Here is a 17,180-nt window from a genome sequence, read left to right as displayed (position 1 = left end):
CCTAATGATATACAAGCAATCATGCTAACTACCGGTAATTTCTGGTGAAAAGGGATGGATGAAAGGGAGTATAAGTAACTGGTGCAGGGCCTATCACAAATTATATATGTCATAAGGTATTGATGAAGGCTTTTATTATTTAAGTGCCAAACATAACATTTAATTACCAATTGTAGACTATTCATGATAATCAAAATTGTTGGAAAAAATAATGAGATAGAATGTCCTTTTCTGAAAAATAAAAAATAATTTAAAAATACAAATATTTTCAGACGGTTTTATTTTTTTATCTGGCAGTTAACTCCTCTCCTTTGAACTTCCAGCTCAGCTTGACCCAGGACCATGACCTGGTGCTAGGATCATTTATTTGCAGCTACATGGGGATTTTTTCTCCTATTTTTTATCCCCTCCCAACTCACTTTTATCCAGTTTTTGAGTGATGGTTCTTGGTGGGACCATTAGCCACTAGGTGTCACTGTTGCATGATGACTGTAATGCCCTCCCCTCCTACCCACCTGGGGCTATGAGCACTACCTCCTTGGCATGCTCAGCCCTGGTTGCAGTGGGAAGTAGAGGGTGAGAACTGGGAATCAAACCCAGATCTTTCTGCATGATGGGACACAGCCCTACCACTGAAATCCAGCTATCTACTTATTAAGAAACTGTTCGCTGGATTTCAGTGCAGTTTTAAAGCACAGATGAAAAGAAAGTTTTAACTCCCGATGCAGTAAGCTAATGCTATGCAAATGCATCGGGACTTCAAAAAATTGTGTTGACTGTAAAATGTGTGTTCAGCACAGGCCAAATGCAAATTTTCACTCCAGAACTGGGGAGAGGGGGTTATCACTGAAACAGACAAGCGTTCTATACTAACCGCTAGCTAGGGGGTGGCGGTTAGCATGATAAATCCTGACTTTTTTTTTCCCTTTTTAAAGTGTTTTTAAGGGTTAGAAGTGCCAGCACAGCAGTGCTGGAAACATAACTCCATCTCTGACCAGCAGTTAAGTTTCCAGGGCTAGGGAAACCTGGATTATTGCCAGTGCACCTCTCTGTATTGGGAAATACTGCTTAATGCCCTCATTTGTATGGGATTTCCAGGCAAGGGTGCTTAGCAAGCAATAGTCACATTTTGAAATGATCATTTTCTGCACACAAAACTCCTTGCTGCATCAGCAGTAAGTTTTGAACACAGAAAATGCGTGTTCCGGAGCAGGTAAAAACATGCATACAGCTGAACACACTTTATTTATTTATTTGTTTATTTATTTATTTGATTAATTATTTGTTTGTTTGTTTGTTTGTTTTATACCGAGATATAGCTAGCTGCCTTCACTCCGGTTTACATCATCAACAACCATTACATAAAACAGTAAGGGGCGGATTTTCAAAGGCCTGCGCGCGCCGGCGCGCCTATTTTGCATAGGCCGCCGGCGCGCGTAAAGCCCCGGGACGCGCGTAAGTCCCGGGGCTTCCTGTCGGGGGCGTGTCGAGATGACGTGCCGTTTAGGGGGGCGTTTCGGGGGGGGCGATGTGGGCATGGTTTCGGCCCGGGGGCGTTCCGGGGGCGTGGCCGCGGCCTCCGGAACAGCCCCTGGGACCGGACCACGGAGCGGGGCACCCGGCTGACGCGCGCAAAGTTACGCCTGCTGAAAGCAGGCGTAACTTTGCTGATAAAGGTAAGGGGGGGGGGGGGTTTAGATAGAGCCGGGGGGGTGGGTTAGGTAGGGGAAGGGAGGGGAAGGTGCGGGGAGGGCGAAGGAAAGTTCCCTCCGAGGCCGCTCCGAAATCGGAGCGGCCTCGGAGGGAACGGAGGCAGGCTGCGCGGCTCGGCGCGCGCAGGCTGCCGATTTTACGCAGCCTTGCACGCGCCGACCCCAGATTTTATAAGATACGCGCGGCTACGCGCGTATCTTATAAAATCAGGCGTACTTTTGTTCGCGCCTGCTGCGCGAACAAAAGTACGCGCTCGCGCAACTTTTTAAAATCTGCCCCTAAGTGAACTCAGAGAACGTGAGCAACACGATTACTCTTTATTACAATTTAACACAAGCCTTACATCTAACAGTAACTGGTCTGAGTAACAAAATTAAAAAACTAACCAAAAACTCCTTCTTATTCTTGAAATATATAATCAACATTACACCTTGTCCAAGGTAAGTGGTGGTATTATATCGGGCTCTCACTTTGGTTGGTTGAAAGCAGTGGAAAAAGAAAATCACATATAAAAGTCAGGGTTAGTTGAATAAAGCAAAATGAAGATGTTCAGAAAATAGTTTATACTGCACTCTCTTCCCATACATGAGCAAAGAAAACAAAAAAAACCCTATGCTTACAGGATAATTTAAAGAATATTACGTCATAAAACTATGCACATAAATGACTGTACTAAAATAGCCCAGGGCTCTGTGGGCATAGAAGTACAGGTGTAGCCCTACTTGCAAACCGTAGAGAAGCATTCCATGGAACAGAGTTAGAGTGGAATTGGAACTCGCATGCAAATTTTTTCTTTGATTTTAAAAGCATGCGCATAAGTTATCCCGCACACATTACACCTTCCAAAGAGGAGGCGTAACTTCACGCGAGGTAACATGCACAGATACCAGGCCAATTACCTGAAGATTTTCAAAGTGAACTTAATTTAGTATAGATTTGCTGTGAAAATACTTGGAAAAGTCAGCATGTACAATGCACACACAGACTTTATCAGAAAATTGCCCTCTTAATTTTCCTGGGTTATTCAGTGTCCTTTCCAGAATGAGTTTAGTTGTGCTATTTTAAATGCTAGAAACAAAATCTCAATCAGCTTCTGACTGACCTACATAATACAGAGCTATTCCACTCCAAAGCCTATTAAAGTCTCATTTTCGTGCTGAAGCTGTAACTGTGTGATTTCATTTAGGTAACCATGGTAAAATATACTCCAGGGATCTCCTTCCCTAGTGCCCATCCTCCTTCCCCTTAAAGATAACCCTTTAGATAATCTTGTGATATTAAAGCTACTGGCTGTAAATCTCAACAACAAAAACTGCTTTTGGCTTTTAGAAGGGAGATAAATTGAATTTGACAGTGGTATAAGGGGGGAGGAAGGATAAAGTATTTACCTTTTCAATATCCTTTTTCATATTTTGCAAATTACTTGTAATGGCCTATACACATGCTTTGCAGGCAAAACAAAGATTCTGTATTATCTAGCTTATCTTTAAATTGGAAGGGTTTATTTCAAATCTCCGGACTAGGGGTGAATAAGTGAGTACCTGCATCATTGTTAGAGACGCAGAGAACATGGTTCCTTCAGATTTTGCCAAGGTGTGTCCTTAAACTGAAAAAGCTGCCATGGCCTCACTGCTAAGACTGCAGGCCTCTTCATGAAAAGCCCTGAATTATCCCATAAAAGACAAGCACATACACTCATATACACAGTGCACTCACTCACCATTATAAAAATAGGTTGGCATGAGGAGCATAAGATGTTGACAATCTAAATCCTTACACAAAGATTTATGAAAATGCGTGTTAGGAAACACGACTTAGCAGAGATTAAACACTCTCGGGTCAATTTTCAGAAACCCGAAGAGCGAGTAAAAAAACTGTGTAGCTTTAATGGTGATTTTTTTTTCTGACACCCCCCCCCCACCCCGATAAATGCTGCACCACTTACCCCACTTTAGTGCACAGGGTGAGAAACGTTAAAGCGCTCATTATCCTTCATTAGCACATCTATCACCACTTTAGCATGGACAGTCTAGCTAACCTGTATGGTGACAGCAGCACCACTTACCTATGACTTACCAGGTATGGTAAACAATACATATGGCAGCCTATTTAAGCATACAGGGCCACATTTTAAAAGGGTTACACACTTAAGTTAAGCGCGTAACCCTTAAAAAAAAACCCTGCGCGCACCGAACCTATTTTGCATAGGCTCGGCGGCGCACGCAAGCACCAGGACGCACGTAAGTCCCGGGCTTTGCTAAGGGTGCATATCGGGGGCGTGTTGGGGGGGCGGCACAACGTTCGGGGCATTTTGGGGGGCGTTCCAGGGGGCGTGACCGAGGGCTTCAGATCAGACCCTGGGCAGGTGATGGCGCAGCAGCGGGCCATCGTTGCGCGTGAGTTACGCCTGCTTCGAGCAGGCGTAACTTGTGCGATAAAGGTAGGGGGGTTTAGATAGGGCCGGGGGGTGGGTTAGGTAAGGGAAGGGAGGGGAAGGTGCGGAGGGGGGGGGGGGGGGTGGAAGGAAATTTCCCTCCGAGGCCGCTCAGATTTTGGAGCGGCCTTGGAGGGAACGGGCAGCTCGCGCAGGGCTTGGCGCGTGCAAGTTGCACAATTGTGCACCCCCTTGCGTGCGCCAACCCCGGATTTTATAAGATACGCGCAGCTACGCGCGTATCTTATAAAATTCGGCGTACTGTTTTTTAAAATGTACCCCACAGTGAACACATTACCACACTGTAACACATCCACCTCTAAGTCTTCTTCTGCCATATATTGCAACTATTTATGTTACAATTGTTTGTACTGAATGATGCAATGAAAACAATTTTGAAAAGTGGGTTAAGAAAATAATTAAAATCCCTGCTGAATAAGACAATTTTCTGGATATGTGATGTGTGAATTCACTAATCATACCCTAAGGATGGTGACAGTCATTCAGTGGCGAGTCACTTTCACTGCTACTGCCTGACATTTGGATCACTCCTAGTTGTCTTAATGCTACAGACAGTGGAAAACCCAACAGATGTCCTGTGTTTGAATAAACAAATGTATATGGCACACCAAACCAAATAATTAAAAAGGAAAAAGATGTCATTAAGCTGTTTTGGCTCCAAACAAAAGGAATCTTCATCACGGTGAAATCCAATCATAGAGTTACACCTTGATTCATAGTCTATTCTCCTGTGCCAAATCAATTTTTTGCATGAACAGAGCTGGTAAGTGGATTTCTCTCCTACAGATTTTGACCTGCTATGTGTTTTCTATTTTGGGGGGCTGATTTCCATTCCTGCACAAATATTGCTGCTGCTGGTGGTGGGGCCAGGGTTGTCAACAGGCTCCAGATTTTCAGGACAGGTTTATTCAGTCCCAGTTTTACTCCCCTGCATGCAGGTACTTGCAATCTTACAATACTTGTTTCTGACTTTCCAGTTAGTTTCATTGCTAGGGCTCTGGCCTTCATCTTCCAGTTGTTGATCAGTCAAACTCTGTCAGCACCTTCTTCTGATACTTTTCTATTGTTTAGAATTCAGCACTATTTAGTTTGAAAGGTTTCAAATGTCTTTAAAAATTGCTCCCAATTGGTTCACCAAGCCGTGTCATGTCACAGCAATAAGACAGAATGTGGTCCATGACCAGCCGGCCAGCTCTGTAGGGTGCGTAGGGGACAGTGTGGTCCGTGACCAGCCCGGCTGCGCTGTGTAGGGCGCCTGAGGGACCTTGCTCGCCTGTCCACCCCCTTCCTGTTCCTGGACTTCCTGAGGGGCTGTCGTCCGTCCTGCGCTTCTGTGCTGCTCTTCACCGAGTGTCTCAGAGTGGCGGGAGGCCCTGCGCTCTCTTGGAAGTTCCAGACTTTTACTTGCCTGATTTTAGCTTGCCTTGCCATGCCATGCCTTGCCGTGCCTTCCATACCAGTCTTCGTCTTCTTCAGTACCTGAGTCTTCATCAGCTCCAGAGTCTTCGTCTTCATCAGCACCAGAGTCTGTCCAGTGCCCGTGGCCTTCGTCTACCTCTGCCTCCTGTCCGGCCTACCGCCTCAGCCGTTACCCAGCGGCAGGTCCGAAAGTGGAGTGGTCAGAGGACTACTCAGAGACCAACCTTGCATGGTTGGCCTCCCGGAGGCCGTGTAGGTCAGTAGGGGCCTGGGCTTCCGGTCTCTTCCCAGACGAGGCTCCGAGCTCCTCTCCCAGTTCACCGAGGTCCAAGGGCACACTCCACTCATCCCATCGCAACAACAAAGGGTTCAAATTGGAGTACAACATTCTGCTTGTTATGAAATCAAGTGGGGAGTGTCGCAGGGTTCAGCCTTATCGTCTATGCTTTTCAATCTCTATTTGGCCCCCATAGGAGCTATTTTTCAGTCTTTGAATGTCAAATATTTTATATATGTGGATGACATTCAATTCTTTCTTCCATGTAACTCTAAGGGTGAAATTCCCAAAGTTAGATTCCAAGAAATTGTTAAACAGTTGCAAGTATGGTTGGTTAGTCATCGTTTATTTTTGAATATGAGTAAAAGATCCTATGGGTGGGAAAGGATTCTTAGTTAAAGATTAAGAGCCAAATTCACCTATCTAATGCTCTTTCAGTCCCAATACAGTCTGAGATAAAGAGCTTGGGAGTATTTCTTAATTCCCACTTGTCCATGAAGCAGCAAGTCTTCCAGGTCATGAAGACAGCTTTTTACAAACTCAAGGTGATTCGAGAGCATTTTTACCCCCATTATGTTTTAGAACGATACTACAAGCATTGGTACTTAGTCATTTAGATTACTGTAATACTCTTTATATTGGGCTTTCGGAAAAGTTGATGCGTGTGATGCAGTTAGTACAAAATCTGGCTGCTCGAGTTTTAATGGGGATCTCAAAAAGAGGTCATATATCCCCGGTTCTTAGAGAATTACACTGGCTCCCAGTGAAGTGGAGGGGTAAATTTAGGTTGTTAACTATTGTATTTAAACTTATGCATAACCTCTCCCCTTGCATATTGCGGGATCTCATCATGTGTTACACTTCAGCGTGCACATTAATATCTTAGAATTTACAACTGCTAGATGTTCCGTGAGTAAAAAAATTTTAATGGGTTAAAACCAATAGGCGTGTTTTTATTGCTATTGCACCTAAAGAGTAGAATAGCCTTCCAGTACAAGTGAGATTGGTACAAGACTTCAAAGCCTTCAGAAAGGCCTTGAAGGCATTATTTTTTGAGGTGGCTTTTGGGTGAAGCGAGACAACTCATTTTAAAATAGTTTTAATGAGATAACATATGTCAGAGATGTTTTAATTGGTTTGTATATTTTTGTTTTTAGTTGTTTTATGATTGTTATATTGTAATCCACGTTGAATGTTTTATGGAGGTTGCGGAATAAAAACATTTAAAACAAACAAATAAATAAATAAATGGAAAATATCATCTGTATTTCCTGTTTCATTGCAAACAAATGCTCACCCCTTGTCTGGAGTAGTTCCAGAGGTCTTGAAAAGGGCAGATGTGGTTCCTATTCATAAAGGAGAAGTAAGGAGGAGGCTGGGAACTACAGGTCAATTAGTCTGGTGAGCAAAATAATGGAAATGCTACTAAAACAAAGGAAAGTGCAATTTTTGGAATCCAATGGATTGCAAGATCCTAAGTAGCATGGCTTTAACAGGGGTAAACCTTGTCAGCTGAATCTGAACAATTTCTTTGATTGGGTAACTAGAAAGTTGGGCAAGGGAGAACACTAGACATAGTGTATTTGTATTTCAGCAAGGCCTTTGACACGGTTCCACACAGAAGACTTATAAATAAATTGTGCGCTCTTGGTATGGATCCTAGAGTGACTGTCTGGGTTAGAAACTGGCTGAATGGGAGGCAACAAAGGATAATGATAAATTGAGTTTTCTCTGAGGAGGGGATTGTTACTAGTGGTGTGCCTCAGGGATCAGTCCTTGGACTGGTTCTTTTCAACATTTTTGTTAGTGACATAATGGAAGGATTGCCAGGAAAAATTTGTATTTTTGCCAGTGATACCAAAATCTGTAACAGGGTAGACAGACAGGAAGGAGTGGAAAACCTGAGGAGGGATCTAGCGAACTTCAAGGAATGGTCTAAGATCTGGAAGCTAAGATTTAATGCTAAAAAATGCAGAATAATGCATTTAGGATGCAAAAACTCAAGGGAAAGATACACTGTTGGAGTTGAAATTCTTCTAAGAATGAAGGAAGAGTTGGATCTGGGGGTAATTGTATCTGATGATCTAAAGGTGCCAAAGAGGTGGATAAAGCAATGTAAAAGCCAAAAAGATGCTTGCCTGGGAGAGGAATAGTCAGCAGAAAAAGGGAGACCTCACATAGAATATGGTGTACAATTCTGGAGACCGCACCTTTAAAAGGATTGGAGTGAGTCCAGAGGGTGGCTACTTAAAGATCTAAACATGTATACCCTAGAACAAAGGCGAGACAGGGAAGATATGATAGAGAAATGCAAATATCACAAAGATTTCCATGCAAAGGAGGTGAGCCTTTATAAATTTATTTATTTATTTATTTGATGAGTTTTATATACCGTTATTCGGTAGAGCATCATAACGGTTACAAAGTGAACATTTTTCTTAATAGTATTGAAACATTATAGCAGAATGAGCATATATAGAGAATGAAAGTACAGGGTAATGCAGATGAGAATGAATTTACTCAATCCTACATTTAAGAAGTAATATTTCAAAGCGATAGTAACTCAATAATACACCTGGACATGACCAATATTACTCAAATAATGATTTTATTTATGAAATTGTAACCAAACTTTATTGGCACCTGTTAGAATGTACGATATCCTACATTTACTTACCTTAGTCTATGTGCCTATTTGTAAACCGTTGCGATGGTATATAACTTAGCGACGGTATAGAAAAGTTTTTTTTTTTTTTTTTTTTTAATTCTTTATTTATGGGTTTTCAAAATAATTACAAGAATATATCGACTGAAATTACAGAAAATGTCAACAAAGAAAAATATTTTTCCATAATACATATATCATATATAATGGATAACCTAACATTCATTAGTTCTTTCATAGGGAATTAAAGGGGGGGGGGGAGATACCCAAAGGAAAATAAGAGAAGACATTATTAAAATACACGTTATATATTTAGACCGGCATTGGGTGTTCTCACACATCTTTACCTCCTAATACTCATGTTATGGCCCTTCCATCTAAAAACTTTCTCAGTTGGTCTGGCATAAAGAAAACATATAGATTTCCAGAGTATTTTACAATACATCTACATGGAAAACGAAGGGCAAAGCTAGCCCCTTTGGCCAAAACCTCCGGGCGCATAGCTAAAAAAGACCTCCGACGTTGTTGGGTGGGACGTGAGAGATCAGGATAAACCCTCACTGCCCCCCCCATGAAATCATTATTCATATTCTGGAAAAAAGCTTTCATTAGGAAATTTTTTTCTTCCTCTGTATAGAATTGAACAAAAAGGGTAGCCCTTTCAATGATTTCCATTTCAGAATTCTCCAAAAATTGTGTCAAGTTATTGGAAACTTCTCCTCTCTCTCCTATGGCAATCTGAGAACTACTTCTAAAAAAGAAGAGTTTTTTCACTGTAGGAATCTTAGTTGATTCAATCTTGAGGGTCTCCGTTGCAAAACGCTTGAAAGTCACCAAACTTGGCTCCCCCATAACTCTTGGGAAATTGACCAATCTTACATTTGCACAACGCAAATAATTTTCAACAGACTCCAGCCTCCTTTGAGAAGTTATACAATCCTTCATTATTGAGGAATTAAGGGACTGAGTCTGATTGATTTTAGTAGTTAAATCTTGAGTGCATGTTAAGTGGTCTTGTTTCAATTGCAAGTGTTCTTTTTCCACAGTTCCCATTTTATTTTCAAATTTGCTGATCAACTGGGACTGAGTATTCAGAGTCCGGGCCATAGTAGCCATAAGTTCCCAAATGGCTTCAAGAGTAATGACTTCTGGCTTTTTAAACTCCAGGGGTTTCAGGATATTTCCCCCCAATTGCTCCTGTTAGTTTTCTCTAGCTGTTCCCAGAGAATCTCCATTCTTATCCTCGTCCCCCAATATCCTCGAGAAACCTTCACATACCTCCAACAGGTGGGGGGAGGGGAACCCTGTTCCAATCCGGTCAGAAAATCCCTCACGTTGATCTCCCGCGGCACCCTCAGCGTCCGGGTTTTCAACTCCTCTGTCCGGTCGGAAGGGAGAGCTGCTCAGAAGTCCCCGGGGTTCTGGTGGGCTCAGAGATATCTCGCCAGGCGATATCGCCTCTTCTCTCGGCTTCACCGCAGCAGCGTTGCGAGCTTCCACGTTCGGGGACACCGACGCGAACTCGGTGATATATCATTGCCCCGCCGGGCTGGGAAGGCTTGGAGGGTATACCCTTACCCTGCCTTTACGCTTGTGTGGCATTCTCGAAGTTTTAATAGAATTCAGAAACAGTTTAACAGGGAAAAAAACAAGCGATCTGCGGAGCAACTCTGTTCAGCGTCTCATGCCGGCGGCCATCTTGGCTCCTCCCCCTAGAAAAGTTTTTAAATAAATAAATAAAAATAAACAAGTCAGGTCAAATAATTATTCTTAGGTTGGATGAGAAGGGAAGCAAGTTTGGTTGGAGATTAGAGTTGAGAATTAATTTGATGGTTGGTATGGTCAGTTGACAGTGGGTCAGTGAAAAATTTGCGGAAGAAAAAAGTTTTTAGGTCTTTTTTGAATGTTTTTATGTTGTGCTGAGTTCTCATGTCTTCAGGTAGTGTGTTCCAGAGTTTGGGGGAGGCAATGGAGAAGGCTCTTTCTCTTGTTGTTGCCAGATGTGCATCTTTTATGGTAGGGATGTTTAAGTAACTTGAGTTATTGGAGCGTAGATTTCTTGAGGGGTTTTGATGAGTTATGTTAAGCGTGTTTAGACCTTGATTATCATTGTTTAAAATTTTGTGAATGATGGTCATTGCTTTGTAGGCAATACGTGCAGTAATAGGAAGCCAGTGAAGCGATGTTAATATGGGCGTTATGTGGTCATTTCTTTTTGTTCCTGTTAGGACTGGCAGCTGAGTTCTGCAAAATTTGTAGAGGTTTGAGGGTTGAAAAGGGTATTCCTATTAGTAAGGAGTTGCAATAGTCGAATGTGGAGAAAATGAATAGTTGCAGGACTGTTCTGAAATCGTCAGGGTTGAGAAATGGTTTCAGATGTCTTAGGGTTAAGAGTCTGTGGTATCCTTCTTTGGTTTTATTTGATATGTGGTTCTTAAAAGAGAGATCTTTATCAATGATAACTCCGAGGTTCCTGGTGTGGGTGGTAGAGATTATAGAAATAATGTGTTTGTCTGGAATTGTCAGGGGTGGTGGCACTGGATTCTGTTTTTTGTCCATGAGAATTATTTCAGTTTTGTCAAAATTGATTATTAGTTTCAAAGAATTTAGGAAATGTTTGATTGAAACCATTAGATCTGAGGTTTTCCTGTAGGTGTCTTCGATAGAGTTTTGTATGGGAATTAGAAGCTGAATGTCATCAGCGTATAGGAAATGTGTGATTTTGCGTTCTTCAAGTAGTTGGCAGATGGGGAGAAGGTATATGTTGAAAAGGGTGGCGGATAAAGCAGATCCTTGAGGGACTCTAGTGTTAAGGTTGATCATTTTTGATGGCTTGTTTTTGATTAATACTTGGTATGTACGGTCAGATAGATAGGAGGAGAACCATTGTAAGGTGGTCCCAGTTAAACCAATTTGTGCAAGTTGTTCCAATGGAAAGGAGGTTCTAGAATGAGGGGGTCAGGAGATAAGGGTGAAAGGGGATTGATTCAGGAGTAAATTTAGGAAATATTTCTTTATGGAGAGGGTACTAGATGCATAGAACAGCCTCCCAGTGATGATGGTAGGGACAAAAACAGTATCTGAATTCAAGAAAGCATAGGATAAATACAGGAGATCTTTAAGGAAGTGATGAGAATTAGAATGCTAAATTAATTGGCGGATGGGTATACTAGATGGGCTTTATGGTCTTTTTCTGACATCATGTTTCTATGTTTTGATATGTGTGCCTGAGCATGAGACCAACATGGAGATGGCAACTGACCCAGAATCCTCTGCTATCTTAGCCTTTCTGGCTATGTGAACTCGAGTCCCACTGTCGCTCCTTGTGACCTTGGGCAAGTCACTTTACCCTCCATTGCCTCAGGTTCAAACTTAAATTGTAAGCCCTCTGGGGATAGGGAAATACTTAAAGTACCTGAATGTAATCAACTTTGAAGTGCTGAAAAGTGGAATATAAATCTAAATAAATAAATAAATGCCCAACTGAGCCTGACCTGGAGGAATTCCAAGGACACCTGGACAGCAGTTGAAGCTTGCGACAATTTTTGATACCTAATTATAGGGTCACAAGAGCAGAAGGCAACAGTTAGAACCTCAGGCTAGAACAGGGGTGGGCAAGTCCGGTCCTCGAGGGCTGCAAACCAGTCGGGTTTTCAGGATACCCCTAATGAATATGCATAAAATAGATTTGCATACAACTGAGGCAGTGTGTATGCAGGTCTCTCTCATGCATATTCATTAAGGATATCCTGAAAACCTGACTGGTTTGCAGCCCTCGAGGACTGGAATTGCCCACCCCTGGGCTAGAATGTTGGTTACAGGGGCAACTGTAACACATAGAGGAGCATCATAAGCGTGTTTGGCGCATAACAGTTTCCATGTAATTGGCAAAGCACATGTGTGCTTTTCAGACTGCACAAACTCACCTGATTTTCAAACAGAAGGTACTTGCATACAGTGTGTTTGAATATTGGTTTGTTGTATAGCTTAAAATAGAAGTATACACTTACATGGTGTTAAGCAATAGTGTAAAGCCCATGCATTAGCAGGATAGCTACCTATGCATATTCCAACCTTATTTCGAAATGCCCTATCCCTTCCTCCCTGAATGTGTCTTTCCTAAGTGGACAAATGTGTATGCATTATGAAAGCACACACGTACTTTCTGCCAGTTAACAATGCACTTGGCGGATATGGTTGATTTAAGTGGGTTAGCTCTGTTTTTACCTGCATAATAGGTGCCTCAGTCTTTGAATTGTTTTGTTTTGAATTTTTAGCCCGTCTTTTCATATGATGTTCAAGGTGGCTTATAGTGGTTTTGGAATCAAATACAATTAGTACTGGCTCCAAAAAGCTTACAAATTAAGAGAATACCCAAGGCAACAGACTTGCCCAAGGTCACAAGGAGTGTCAGTGGGGGAAGGGGGGATTCGGCTTCTAATGAGTCTTTTTGCAGCTCTTTCTTGAGACTTTTTTTCCAATTCTATTCTAATAGAATCAACAAAGTAAAAGAGAATAATACAGCAAGGGCCGGTTCCCATGATTTTTCATGTGTGGAAATAAAGCTAAAAAATAAATGATAAAAACAAATGTGAGAAGCTAGCTACCTACTTTTATGAAAAGGTCTCTAATATCATGGCACGCTTTACTGCACATGCTCCACTGGTACCACTTCTACCCAGAAGCACCATGATCTCGTCACCATCACTCACTAAATTTGAAATCACAACCACTTCAGAAATTGAAACCATTCTAAAAAAGATAAAAACTGCTTTGCACCCTATAGATATTATGCCTACTAAAACACTCCTTTCCATCCCCACGAGGATTGCCTCTCCCATCTCCAACATCATCAACAAATCTATATCGACTGGTGTTTTTCCTACGCAACTTAAGCATGCAATTATAAAGCCGACTCTCAAAAAACCAGACTTGGATCCATCTGAACCGGCCAATTATCGTCCTGTCTCGAACCTCCCATTCGTGTCAAAAATCATAGAAAAAGTGATAAACAAACAACTCATGGACTATCTAGACGATAACCGATTATTATTTCTGTCACAATACGGTTTTCGTAAGCTCCATAGTACTGAAACGCTGCTAGTATCCCTCTCAGACTCTATTCTAAAAACACTTGATTCTGGTCATTCATACATTCTTGCCCTACTAGATATCTCTTCGGCATTTGACACGGTCAATCATAATATCCTTCTATCCCTCCTCTCTCAAATCGGCATCACTGGCACTGCACTAAATTGGATCCAATCTTTTCTGACAGACAGGACATACAGTGTCAAGTTGGGATCCCAAATATCTAAACCAAGAAATCTGCTACAAGGTGTACCACAAGGCTCCTCGCTATCATCAACACTGTTTAACATTTACTTAGCACCTCTCTGTCGACTCCTAGCAAAACTAAAACTCCACCACTTCATATATGCCGATGACGTACAGATTCTTATCCCTATTAATGATTCCCTCTCTAATGCCCTGAAAACCTGGGAATCAGCACTAACTGAAATAAAAAAGCTTCTCACTGAAAACTTCTTAGCTATAAACACTACCAAAACAGAACTCATCATCATCTCGCCACACAATAATATCCCCTCCAGCACTTCCCACCAACCTACTTCAATTCTTCCCCTACTACAGCAAGTCCGCAGTCTTGGCGTTATTATTGACAACCATTTCACTTTAAAGAAATTCATCTCAGCTACAATAAAAAATGTTTTTTTCAAACTTCACACACTAAAAAGAATTAAACCTCTTCTACATCCACAAGATTTCCGGACGGTATTGCAAGCTACCATACTACCAAAAATTGACTACTGTAACGCAATACTATTAGGTCTCCCTAAAAACTCAATTCAACCTTTACAGATGTTACAGAATGCAGCAGCTCGATTAATCACCAATACCCATCTCCATGATCACATAACACCTGCTCTCATGTTCTTGCATTGGCTCCCAGTAGCTTCTAGAATTACCTTTAAAGTCCTCTCCCTCATACATAAATCGATCTATAACCAAGAGATGCAATGGTTCTCAGAGCAGTTTGTGTTCCATTCTTCTAAGAGACCCATAAGACATATCCATCAAGCTAAATTAGCAGCCCCGCCAACAAAAAACATCAAACACGTGACCACAAGAGACCGTGCTACCTCCATAGCGGGAATCAACTTATGGAACAAGATGCCCACTGACCTACGCCTGGAGCCCTGCCATAAGAAATTCAAACAAGGACTCAAAACGTGGTTATTTGAACTAGCATTCACACAATGATATCCGTTTAACTGAAATGCCATTCAATTCTCCACCCTCTCCCCATGCCCTGTTTCCCACCCTAACCACATGCCCTCCTCAATCTCCTTCTTCACCTTACATGCCCCCCCTTCCCTTATGATATTAATTAGCTTTAAATAACAGAAATATCCTCGGTACAATATAGAAGTTGTATCCATTCTCAGAACCTGTTTTGTATTAGATACTATTTAGTTTTTGTGTTGGTTTTTTTTAAGGTTTAATAATTACATCAATATTTTAATTGCATGTTATACATTATTGGATGGTCCACAGTCTGTCCAGCCTGTTTTCTGTCAAAACTGTTATATCGATTTTAGTATATGTAATACCTATTAATAATGTCAATGTAAAGCCTGTTGCTAAGTTATTGTTAAATGTAAACCGCGGTGATGTATCTCTTTACGTACTGCGGTATATAAAAACCCTTAAATAAATAAATAAAATAAAAAAATAAATGTATTTTATATAGGAAATAATGGGAGCTACGCAGGCAAAAGCAGGAGTAAATATATTCAGGAAAGAAGATGTGAGTAAATATTATATAATGCAGGGCTTTGCCTCCTACTCTTTCTCTGAATATCTTTATTCTGGCCCTTTCAAATAACTTTCGGAATGTTTAAAAACAGACCAGAATAGCAGCTGAATATCCCCTTGTATGACAGTAGAAAACTGGTAAAAAGATGATATCCAGCAGCTACTTGTCTCTTAGAGGCCAGAACATGGGGGTGAATTGAATCCCATATTTGCAAAACAGTTGAAGAGTCTTGGGACAAAATGCACTGCTTATCTCTGGTCATGTTTAAAATAAAGGAATGTGCTTGAATCAAATCTAAAAAGATACAAGTCTGCAGGAAGGTGCTTTAGTGTAATTTTCTCATTTTTATCAGAAACTCCAAACTAGTGAAGGTTAATAGAAGGGTCAGACTTCTGTTTGCGAATGTTTCTTATCCAGGATATATTGATTGACTTTTGGCTTTTACAGAAAATATGACAAAGGTGTAATTGTATCTCTACATTTATGTTTGATTCCTCCAATAATTCCTACGGAATGGCATAGATTAGCTGAACCTCTAAAATGTAAGCATAAAAGTCTACACTGAATAACACGGATGTTGCTGGTTTGTTGCTAAACTCTTTTTGAAGAATTTCTCTTTGCGGTGCTTTAAACAATGTTATAGTATTAGCAATGAATCACTAAAAAAATCACCTGTGTACATTTGTGCAGACAAATGAGGCTCACAGGGTAGTTTAGTCCTTACAAAACAGCAAACCCCTCTTATAAAAAGAAACATTACAGACCTGCCAAATGTAACCAATGGGTGCACTTCGTATATAAATTCTATTATTAAAGTCCATGCTGAATATTTTGTCAACTTTGCACATTTTGAAGAATATTTGTGGAAGCATTTATGAAATTTGCACATCCTTTCCTATTTCTATGCCTACAGGTTTGCTGAAGAAAAGTTTGAATGCAATCACTTAAACTGACATGGAGTTGAAGAGGAAAATATACCTTCAAATAAACTGAGCTTAGGCTTGTCATCTATTTTCAAACTTTTCCTTTTAAAGCACATTGTAAAATGTCAATTAATTCAAATTCAAAATGGGAAATACATGCTTTTCTATCTGCATGGACTTCTATGCTACTGAATTCAGAGATGTACAAAATATGCACAGGAGTGCATATCTAAGGGGATGTGCCAAATCTTCCCTGAGTCAATTTGAATATCTTTTTTGCAGCAGGGGCAACAATTGTCATGGGTTAAAAATCATCCAGCACTCAACCATTGATGTGGCTGAGGGAGTTTGCAGAAAAAAAAAGTCAGAGTTCCCTTTTGGTTTCTACAAACTTTCTATGATTATGGAAAGCATTTCCATTCAAAAAGGATTTAAAGAATTATAAAACTGTGACATTGAGCACTCCAAATTTGCTTTGAGCTAAATCAGCTTGCATTATACTTAATGATCACCCCCAGAAGTACGCCCAAACCTGTTTGAAATAATTAGGGGCTTCCTTAAGTATGATCATATTTAAAAGTTAACACATGTGGGACTTTTATACAATAAAGATTTTTTTTCCCATAAGAACGGAATGGGAAAAAGTCCTGTTTGAATAAGGCCTGGGGTCTAGGAAGGGGAAGCAAATGAAAGATATCTAGGAATTTGAAAAGTGCTTACAAAGTAAAATAAAGTGCTAAATAGCAGCAAACACACATCTTTCATAGAAACGTAGACTACATTAAGGTCCATCTAGTCTGTCCATTTTCTTTAAGTTGCAATACTATAGACCAATGGTTCCAACCCTTTTTATGTTGCAGCACAGCCAACACAGGCTTCAGTTTGTTGCA

At 41.0% G+C, this 17,180-nt stretch overlaps 1 long non-coding RNA gene across 1 annotated transcript in view; it reads left to right on the top strand.

The window, feature by feature from the left end:
• LOC115093202 overlaps window positions 1-17,180 on the top strand; it is a 166,978-nt gene that overhangs the window by 130,507 nt on the left and 19,291 nt on the right. The window lies entirely within an intron of this gene.

Source organism: Rhinatrema bivittatum, chromosome 6 (assembly GCF_901001135.1).
Source record: "Rhinatrema bivittatum chromosome 6, aRhiBiv1.1, whole genome shotgun sequence".
NCBI lineage: Eukaryota > Metazoa > Chordata > Amphibia > Gymnophiona > Rhinatrematidae > Rhinatrema > Rhinatrema bivittatum.
Note: the sequence above shows the minus strand (reverse complement) of the source record. Positions and strands in the feature narration are given on the sequence as shown.